Genomic DNA, 9,689 nt, shown 5'->3' with positions numbered 1-9,689 from the left:
TGCGCTATAGATATGAATACAAAAATCTATTTATATAAAAAAGCTTCACAAAAATTTCAAATCTCTATCTACTCTAGTCTCCGATATGATATTAATCTGAAAATTCTGAATTCCAAATTTTGTAGAGAACTTTAGATCTATCATATACTACACTTAAAGGCAGTAAATACAACTACAATTTCTACAGGGTATCCTTAGATAAACAGACGACAGCTAAACAGCTGCACTGACATTTCGAGCCGCCCCGAAAACGAGGTGTGTGGCAAGTCAAGTGGTAGCCACAACAAAAGTCTATGTACATAAAAATATATCTGAGGGAAAAATTGTAATTTCAACTGAAACATGATAAAGCGGATTTATTTGGAAAATTTTGGAAAATATATGAAAACATTAAGTAAACATGAGTTTCGTTTAATTAAAGTGATTGTGTATGGGTTGGAAATGAAATGGAGTGAAATGCATTTGAATACTTACCACAGTGGCCACACTTGCTCCACTTGCCACACGTTGGTGCCGCGTGCGTCCAATTGTAAAGCGTCAGAAGCGTTTAAAATTCGCAGCAGCAACGGGCTGATGCGTTGCGACAAATGCATTCGGTGGCGGCTCAGATTGTGGTTAGTTGCTTTCGTTCTTTAAGCCAACACCTTGCAACAGCGGCAACGGCAGCAGCGGCAGTTGCGCCACATGACGTGCCGCTCAGCCACATCCTTATGTGGCAACTGTTTTATATATATAGTTTTTTTTTTTGAGGAGTCTCAACTCCTGTCGCTATGTTTGCCAACTGAAGGCAGCCAAGAGCTGCGCACTTCTCGGTATTTTTTGGTCTCTGTTCTTGAGTTTTGTGTCCGTTTTTGCGGTATTCGGTTACCAAAGAGCTCATCAAATTTCATTGAGAATGCAGCCATTGAAAGGGCGTCCGGCGCCCTGCTCGATCCAGCTAGAGACAGAGGGCGAGAGAAATTTACATATATACATATACATATATATATCTATATTTTAGTTGATCGAGAGACAAAATCATCAGCATTAAAATCGAACAACGCGTTAATCAACTCTCGATATGGTCAATTCAATTGGCCCGAGCTATGTTTCAGCTATGGTATTTGTTGTTGTTGCTGTTGTTCTTTTCGTGCTTATACAAAAATGCGCATAAATTAATACAGTTTATTTATCAGGCATATTAATGGCCGCAGATTAAGACATCATGAGAACTCTCATATTATTATTATTATTTTTTTTTTTTCATTTCATTTCGTAAATGAAACAAAATGCGGACAAGCCATATGAAACTTTTCCAAAAGCCATCACAACAAATGACTGAATCTTGAGACTTGAGAAGAGCATAGGGAAAACAGAGAGAATGAGAAAAAAAAAAAAAAAATCAACTCATATTCAATCGCATATGAGTTTGTGTGATGTGGAGTGTCGGATGGGAGAAGGGCGAGGGGGAACACCCCCTGCTGTGAATTTATGCGAAAAGAACCGAACGCGCTGTCGCCTCGGCATGGGGCTGGGCCGGGCGTCGCTCTGGCAACTCTTTTTGGTAGCGATCGTCACACCGCCTGAGACTCAGCTGGCTCTACGCTCTGGCCAGCCGCCACATATCCATCTACGTCTGCGTCTCCGCCTCTGCATTCATATTCAAAAAGAGAGAAAGAAGACGACAAAATAATGTGGCCAAGTGTCATGTGTCATTATGGCACCACAACCACCTAGCCGCACCACCGCTGAGAACAGTTATGCCTTCAGCTGTGGCTTCTTCTTCAAAATGGTTGCTTTTTTTTTGTCCCTCCACTTTTTTTTTTTTTTTTTTTGGCTCTGGCGCCATTTTGTGAACAAGTGCCAATTACTTTCTCCTGCTCTCCCAAAAAGAGACCCAAAAAATAAAGGAGAAAAAATTAATACAAATTGTGGCAATGGCTGGGGTTACGTGCAGCAGTGGCAGCAGAAGCAAAAAAGAAGAAGAAGAAGAGTTAATGATGTTGCCACATGCTTTTCATTGGCGGCCTCAATGATGATGGCCGACTGGCTGCCGTCTGCCGTCTGCGGTTCTGCGTTCCCAGTGCCAATTTACCCCTCCTCGCATTGCGGCTACTGCAGCAGCGGCTGTTCCCATAAACGACTTCAATTACATGCGAAGTGTGCGAGTGTGTGTGTGCGTGTGTGTGTTAGTGATTATGAGTGTCTTGGTCTGCCACTGAGGCGGAGCACCAGCAAAATGGCGGCAGCTGCTGCTGCTTCTGCTGCTGCTGAGTTTTGCCGTCGGTAAAACGACATTGGCATTTAGCACGAAAAAGGGAAAAGCAAAAATCAACAGCCGCAGCAGCAGCAGCAGCAGCAGCAACCGGCAGCACTTTCTACTTGACTACGCCGCATGACGGATGACGGATGACGGGCCCGGCAGTAAGCTGTCCCGTGTGTCTCCCCCCTCAGCTGTAAGACTAACGAGCGATTCCGATGTCGCTGCTCTTATCGCACAGCTACTCCTCTTTTCTGGCCGTGTGTCCTCTCTATATAACTCATGTATCGCTGTGCTACGTCCAGCCTACTTTGTGTTTTTTCGGTGCTTGGCATTTGTTGTTTGCTTGCAGCAACAGCAACAGCAACAACAACAGCAGCAGCAACAGTTGCCTGCGCCCCGTTACCAATACCAATGCCAAAAAGCGTGGATTGAACGCTGATCGCAATCGCAAAATGCTGCCAAAACGCTTCTATGCAAAGTGCCGCGCTTCGATCATGGTGCCTCCTGCAACGGCAGCGGCTCCTGCTGCCCTCTCTCCCTCGACTCGCCTTCTGCTCCTGCTCCCTCGCGCAGCAGTTCTTGCTCCTTGTCGTTGTCTTTAGCTTGTTCTTGCTGCAGTTTAACAAACTGCGTTGCGTTTCGACAAGCGAAGAACCTGTTGTTGCCTCTCGGCTGTTGTTATTGCTGTAGTTGTTGTTGTTGCTGTTGCTGTTGCAAGTTGAGTGAGTTGGTTTGGGTTGGTCCAAGTCCGAACGCTTGCGCGCCTATCAAGATGACCAAGGGGTGAACAAATTCATTCAGTCATTCATCGAAACAAATTGGTTGACTGATGATGACGATGACGACGATGAGGCAGAGAGCGAGACAGACACAAAGACGGACAGACAGATAGCAGCAACAGCAACAGCAGCAGCAGGAGCAGGCGCAGCAGCAGCAGCAATAACTGCAACTGCAACTGCAGCTTGTCAATCGGGTTCCCGCGCCTCTGTGTGTGTCTCCATGCGCATCATTCAATTTTAGCCGCTCGTCGTTGGTTCGCTTTGCCATCTCCTCAAATCCTGCGTGTGGGCAGCATCACTGATCCATCCGGCGGCTGGCACTTGGCATTGCCATCCCCTCGCGCCCAACAGCTTTGCGTGTCAGCGTTTGAAACAATTTTATTTATTTGCCATTAGACATGGCGGACGTGAGCGCATTCCGAATGCAAATGCAAATGCCTGTTGCATATTGCCTGTGTGTGTGTGTGTGTGTGTGTTGTCGATCCAACACTCGGCGTGTCATCTGATACGCGAGCCAAGTATAACAATTACGGGGCATAAATAAATGTTTAGAAACAGAAACGAAATCCAGCAAACCACAATCTACGATTGCCACACACGCTCGGGCGGCGACATTACAAACGAAATGAAATCAATTTGTATGCGGACATTTTGGATAACAGGCAGTTAACTAGAGCAGCGTGACCAAACAGATACCCAGTAAAAAAGAAGCTCAGCTGAGTTGCCATTGAAAATGCAACGTCTGATATGATAAGCAAATTACAGTAGAATATTTGATATGATTCGATATTGACTATTTTATTTATTTGTGCTATCTTTATTTTTCATTACCAAAGATTTCCATCTTCATGTGCCATAACAAATTCTAACAATGGAAGGTGTTGCCAAGAACCTAAACAAAAAGTTGGGATCCATGGCTTGAATTGCTTGGGATATATAAGAAGAAGCTTTTGAAGTGCAGCTGCCTCGATTTCTGGCTTTCTCTTAAATTTAAAATCTTTTTGAATTTTTTATCGATGGCATATATAATTGTCTTAATTTTTATTTTATTTTAATGCTAGGAGGAATACTAGGAATACTATGCAAAAATTTTGTTAAACTCAAATTTTCCTACCACTACTACCTATTCGGGTATTAAAAGGGGTATTTTTGTTTGTCTATCTCTTGAGAAATAGAAAACAATTTATTTAGCTATTATTAATTACGTCCGAGTACTTCATAAATTGCAACTAAAAATGCTGAAGAAATAAAATATATCTGCCTATATAATATTTTTTAAAATTTAAATATATTGTATAAATTATTTTATTTTATCTACTTTTGTAGAAAAACGTAAGATAAACAATGTATTAAAACTGTTATATATACTCGAAAATATTATAAGCTCTCGAATATGAAATACATCTTTTAAAAAAGAAACCTTAAGCTGGCAGTTTGAAACTCTTCATATTTTATTCTTAATATAAAAGGTTTCATTATAGACTTTGAACCAAGGAGAATGTTAAAATATTCTATAATATCTGACAATATAAAAAATTGCATAAACTGTTATACTCAATCGTTCTATATCATATATAAAACAAATCCAAATTCCTTCATTTGCCAATTCAATCGACAGCAAATACTCTCCACTATGCCACGCTATGCGTGGTATATTGAATATGTATCGCTGGCGGACAGCTCTAGGCGGTAATCGAGTTGGCGGCGCTGACGCTGACGCTGACTCCGATGCTGGAATCGGAGTTGCTGCAGACGGTTGACGTCTGAGTCCGAGAGTCGAGAGCTGAGAGCCGAGAGTCAAGAGCTGAAAGCCGAGCAATTTACGCGCAAAACGCATGCGCGTCCCGTGCTCTGCCAGCGTCAATATTCCACAGCATTCCCTCGCTAGTGGGTGGCAACCAAGGGGAGCCAGGGGGAAGGGGGCTATCCTAGTGTATTGTATAGCTGGCTAACTGACTCTGGCTAGGTGTGCATTGACGCGGTGGGTGTGCGCCAGTTTTCAGTTATATTTTTGCTGCACGCCATGCGGATCAGCAATCATTTCAGCTGCAGTCGCGGCAGCAACAGCAACAGCAACAGCAGCAGCAATTGCATAAATTTCCCATTTTTATGACTGATAGTGTAAGAAATAGGCGTGGCACATGTGAGATGGCAACTATTTGAGCTGCTTAGCCCGCTCAACTCCACATGCCATGCAAACGCAATTGAATTTTCCAGCCAGCATCGGGCATAAATTGGCAGCAAGCGCTGCTGCTGCCGTTGCAGTTGCAGATGCGGACGAAGTCGGCGTTGGCGTCGGCGTCGGCGTCGCAGCTGCAGTCGCTGCCTATCGCCACGCATTGATCAATTGGGCGTTGCCCAGGCGCTGCGACTGAGTAATGGCCAGCAAGCGCCCGCGGACATCATTTCCATAATGTCCTTCACAGGGCACAGCAGACGACGACGACGACGACGATGATGGCAGCTCCAGTCTCAGGTGCAGAATGAAGTGGTGAACTATGCAGGGCTCACGGCTCGCTGCTTGTAACCAGATTTGTATCGATCGCATTTTATGCCACAATTTTCGTTTGATATTTATGTCGATAATAAAATGAAGATGATGAGCGAAATTGCACTCAGAGCGGTGCATGAAAGGGGCGGCGGCGGCTCACTTCCGAAAAGGGCAGCCCGCAAATTGCAGCAACAATTTGAAGTGGCCAATCAGACCGAGCGCAGCTGTCCGACCAGATCAATCATCCGTCATTAATATTTGCAGTTGCACCAGCAGCAGCAGCAGCTGTGTGTGTGTGTGTGAAAGCTTTGCCACACAGCCTAACTGTTATCGCAGCCATTTTGGAAATCTACATATGTAAATTGGTCAACATTTCTTAATGGGTTTTATGACAGCCATTGGATTGTGCGCTTTTAGGTCTTTATGTGTGCCGCGCACACAAACATACATACACATATACATATACATAGGTATATGTGGGGAAACCAGTCTATACAGCAACTAAAAAGACAAAAGCTTCATCAAAATGTGATCACATGTGACTCTTTAAGTGTCTTCCACACACATAAGGGCAGTCAGTAAAAGCAGCAGCAACAGCAGCAGCAACAACAACAGCAGCAGCAGCAACTACAGCAACAATCCGAGCGCACCGATCGATTTTGATGGAAGATTAGCAAAACGCTTGCAGCCAAATAAGCAGGCACTGGATGAATATCTATACCGGCTAATAACAATAATCAGGCATGGCGAGTGCAGCAAGTACACGATGTTGGGCTGCATGCTGCATGCTGCACATACACACATACAAGGGGCTGCATAACAAAGTTCTAAAATAATAAAAAAAAGAAAAGACGACGACACATCCGGATGGGCAAAGGAGAAGCCAGCAAAACAGCTGTCAAAGCCAAAGATGAAGATGATGAACAACAGCAACGACGACAGAGACTGAGAGAGCTGAGAACTGAGACTGAAGGGAGCTTACAACAACCTACAACAACAACATGAGCAACAACATTGTGCAGTTGACGTTGCGCCTGTTTAGCTAGCGCTGGCAAAAGAATTTAAAACGCCTCGGGTGCAAATTACCACGAAAACAATTTCGAGTCTGTTGCCGCCGTGTTGCAAGTGCAGCAGCAGCAGCAGCAGCAGCAGAGTCAAAATGGCAGCAGATTGCCAGGATAAAGTATGTTGAAAGCATGCGTCACAAAAGGACGCAGTCAGAGCAGGTGAGACAGAGAGCAAGAGAAAGAGAGAGAGAGACAGAGATCGAGAGAGGGGCAAAGAGATAGAGTAAGACTTGCTGATTGCCACTGTTGCTTCTGTTGGCCTGTTGTCTAGCTACTCAGCAGACGACTCACACAGACATCAGGCGGCACATCTGCTGCTGTCATTGATGAAGCATAAAATTATGGGAGGCAACATGATGGCGCATATAAAAATGGCCGCTACTTGGATTAAAGCTGCTGCTGCTGTTGCAAGCGTTGGTTGGCTGCCAACAGCTGGACGAACGGACGGGCGGACAGACAGACAGTTGGTTAAGTTCTTGGTCTGCTTCTAAGTATGGCGGCAACGGCAGGCGCAGCTGCAAGTGCTAGTTGCAAAAAAAAAAGCGGCTAGCGCATAATTAAGCCGTGGTCAGCATGTTTTGCATGGCCGCGATTTAGCACACTTGCAAACGCGATTGGCTGCAGCGATTGGTGGCAGCAGCGGCAGCGGCAGCAACAGCAGCAACTGCCACTGGCTACTAAGCCTGGCTCATAGATCATTGCACTTGCTCTGCCGCATTCCAAGTTGCAAGTTTAATTCCATCTTCGGTTTAAATTTTCTTTGCCATTTTGTTTTGGATTGCAACGAAAGACTTGGGCAACAAACTTGGCGCAGTTAGTGTCACAGCGCATCAAATGTCAGGCCATTGCATTGTTCAATGAATTTTCGCAAACTTCACTCAAGCCCTCCAGCTGCAGCGCACACAATTTCGATAACTGTTGCAACACCTTGACACAAGCACGCAATACGCTTGGCTCTAAGCTGAACTGATCCTTGACGCTGTGTGTGGCTCGGCTGGGAGAGTGCCCGCAATGCAGGCCAACAGAGCCTAACAGCCTGGCAAGCAAAGTGAGTGAAAATTGGTAGAAATCTAAAGGGAAGCACAGCTAAACTGAGCAACGGAATACCCTTACTAGATGCAGATTCTGTAAACCAAATCATATCTGATCATCTCATGCATCAGCTGTAAGATTTTATCAGATCGAATAATTTTCATATTATTCAATGAGTTCAGTAAATATAAATTAAAGTGTTCTGTATTTTTTAAATAATGTATCGTATCTAGTATTTATTTAATATTATATTTGCTTTAGCTTTTTTAGTTTATTTGCCCTTCCAATGCTTTAGATGTAAGATTATATCACATCTAAGATTTTTACGAATTTTATTTAGGGAGTTGTGCTCATTAAATTAATAAAAGTTTATATGAAGTATAGTTTTCACTATTTTTTAAATAATTTATCTTTTCTAGTATATATTTAGTAATCGTTGTTAGCGATCATTTTCTTTAGTTTATGCTTATACCCGTTATACCTCATTATATATAATCATTCTCTCCCCAACTCACCTCTCATATTTGTAGAGCATTTGTAATTCGTTCTGCCTGCCTTGCAGTATGTAGTCAACCTGCACTTGGTTGATTGCAAATTGCTGTCGCATTGCGTGCACATTTTAGCCACAATCCGCTCTGTCGGCTTCGTATCCTGCGGACGTTCATAAACATGACAGTTTGAGCAATTTCCATCAATCACTTTTTTTCTCATTTCTTTTCGGATTTTTTTTGGGCGCTTTTTCCTTTTTTTTGCCCGGTTTCTTGCACAGATTTCGTGACTTTTCGGGGCACGAATGCTGGATGCGGGATGCTGCTGATGTTGTAGCCGGCGCTGCAATCAAAAAGTTTTTAGCTTCAGTGCGAGTCGAGCAAAGATTGCAAGTTAAATATTTTAACTTTATTATAGAAATGTTTTTCGGGCCTGTCCATGACGATGGGAAAGCAATAATAAGAGCAGCAGCAACAACAACAACAGGCAAACAAACTCTACCGCATGCTAATGAATGCGCAAATACAACAACATAATTTAAAGAACGGTCCTCAAATGCAATCAAGGCGTAGCCAAAAACTCTCTCACCTACCAACCAAATGTGTTCTGTTCCAATTTTTATACAACTTTGGCACCAATCAATTAGCACCATAAGCAAAAAGCCGAGCCGCCAAACATTGAACACGCACTGGTCAGAAGGAGAGGGGCAAGCGTGTGTGAAAGAGAGCGAGAGAGGGTGTTCGCACCTCTACATGAACAGATTTGTTGAAGAACTGAGGCTGATCAGCCGCAGAGGAGGAGGCTAGAGGCTGGAGGCAGGAGGCTGCAGCCTGACTGCATCGTTCGTTAAGTTTTCACACGCTGCCGCTAAGTGCAGCACAACAAATTGAATATGCGTGTGTGTGTGTGTGTGTACAACTATATTTTCGTAGAAAAGCGAACCGAAACATCAAATTGCAATTAGGAGAAGCCCAAAAATATTACAAGTGGCCGCTAAGCAGCGCAAAGCCCAAAGCCAAACTGAAAAGCCAGCCGCGCTGTGGCCCGAACTGGTTTTTTGGGCCTTAAGATTTGGTTATTTGGGCATTTCGATGTTTGGCGTCGGCCAGCGTCGGCTTTCGTCTAATCAACATTGCAATCGATGTTCATAAATTTTATTTCATTTGGACACAAATTACAAGAGTGTAGGGTGTTTAACATGGCGTTCAGCTTGTAAGATCAATTGCTGACCAAAAACCCGAAGCACAGACAGCAGCCGCAGATGTAGCCAAATAAATTTGTACAAATTTCCGATAGAGTATATATACATGGATATTTATAAATATATACGAAACCACTCCATTGTCAAGTAATAAATATAAATAATAAGCATATATAACTATATTTATGTGTAATTGAGCATATGCTTTGCCACAAGCCACGGCGAGTTTTATGTTCGATTGTCGAATGGAAATTTAGCAGCTGTGGCTTTATTTCCCCTCGGGCTAGCAAAAAAAAACCGTCGAGTTCGTGGGCTAAAATATTCAAAAGGCAATTGCAATTGTTATGTTTTTTATTGTTTCGCTAATAAGAGCAAAATTTGCATAATA

General features: G+C 43.5%; 1 long non-coding RNA gene across 1 annotated transcript in view; it reads right to left on the bottom strand.

Annotated features, from left to right (window-relative positions):
• Positions 1-329: 329 nt before the first annotated feature.
• LOC149268408 (uncharacterized) overlaps positions 330-9,689 on the bottom strand; it is a 97,935-nt gene continuing 88,575 nt past the window's right edge. The window contains exons 4-5 of the long non-coding RNA XR_016270683.1: positions 8,127-8,442; positions 330-937 (exon numbers count right to left, since the gene is read on the bottom strand). This is a non-coding gene — a long non-coding RNA (uncharacterized LOC149268408). The remainder of the gene's footprint in view (positions 938-8,126; positions 8,443-9,689) is intronic.

This window comes from Drosophila arizonae, chromosome 5 (assembly GCF_054131065.1).
Source record: "Drosophila arizonae isolate 15081-1271.41 chromosome 5, UAZ_ARI_1.0, whole genome shotgun sequence".
NCBI lineage: Eukaryota > Metazoa > Arthropoda > Insecta > Diptera > Drosophilidae > Drosophila > Drosophila arizonae.
This window is presented reverse-complemented; position numbering and strand designations above follow the sequence as displayed.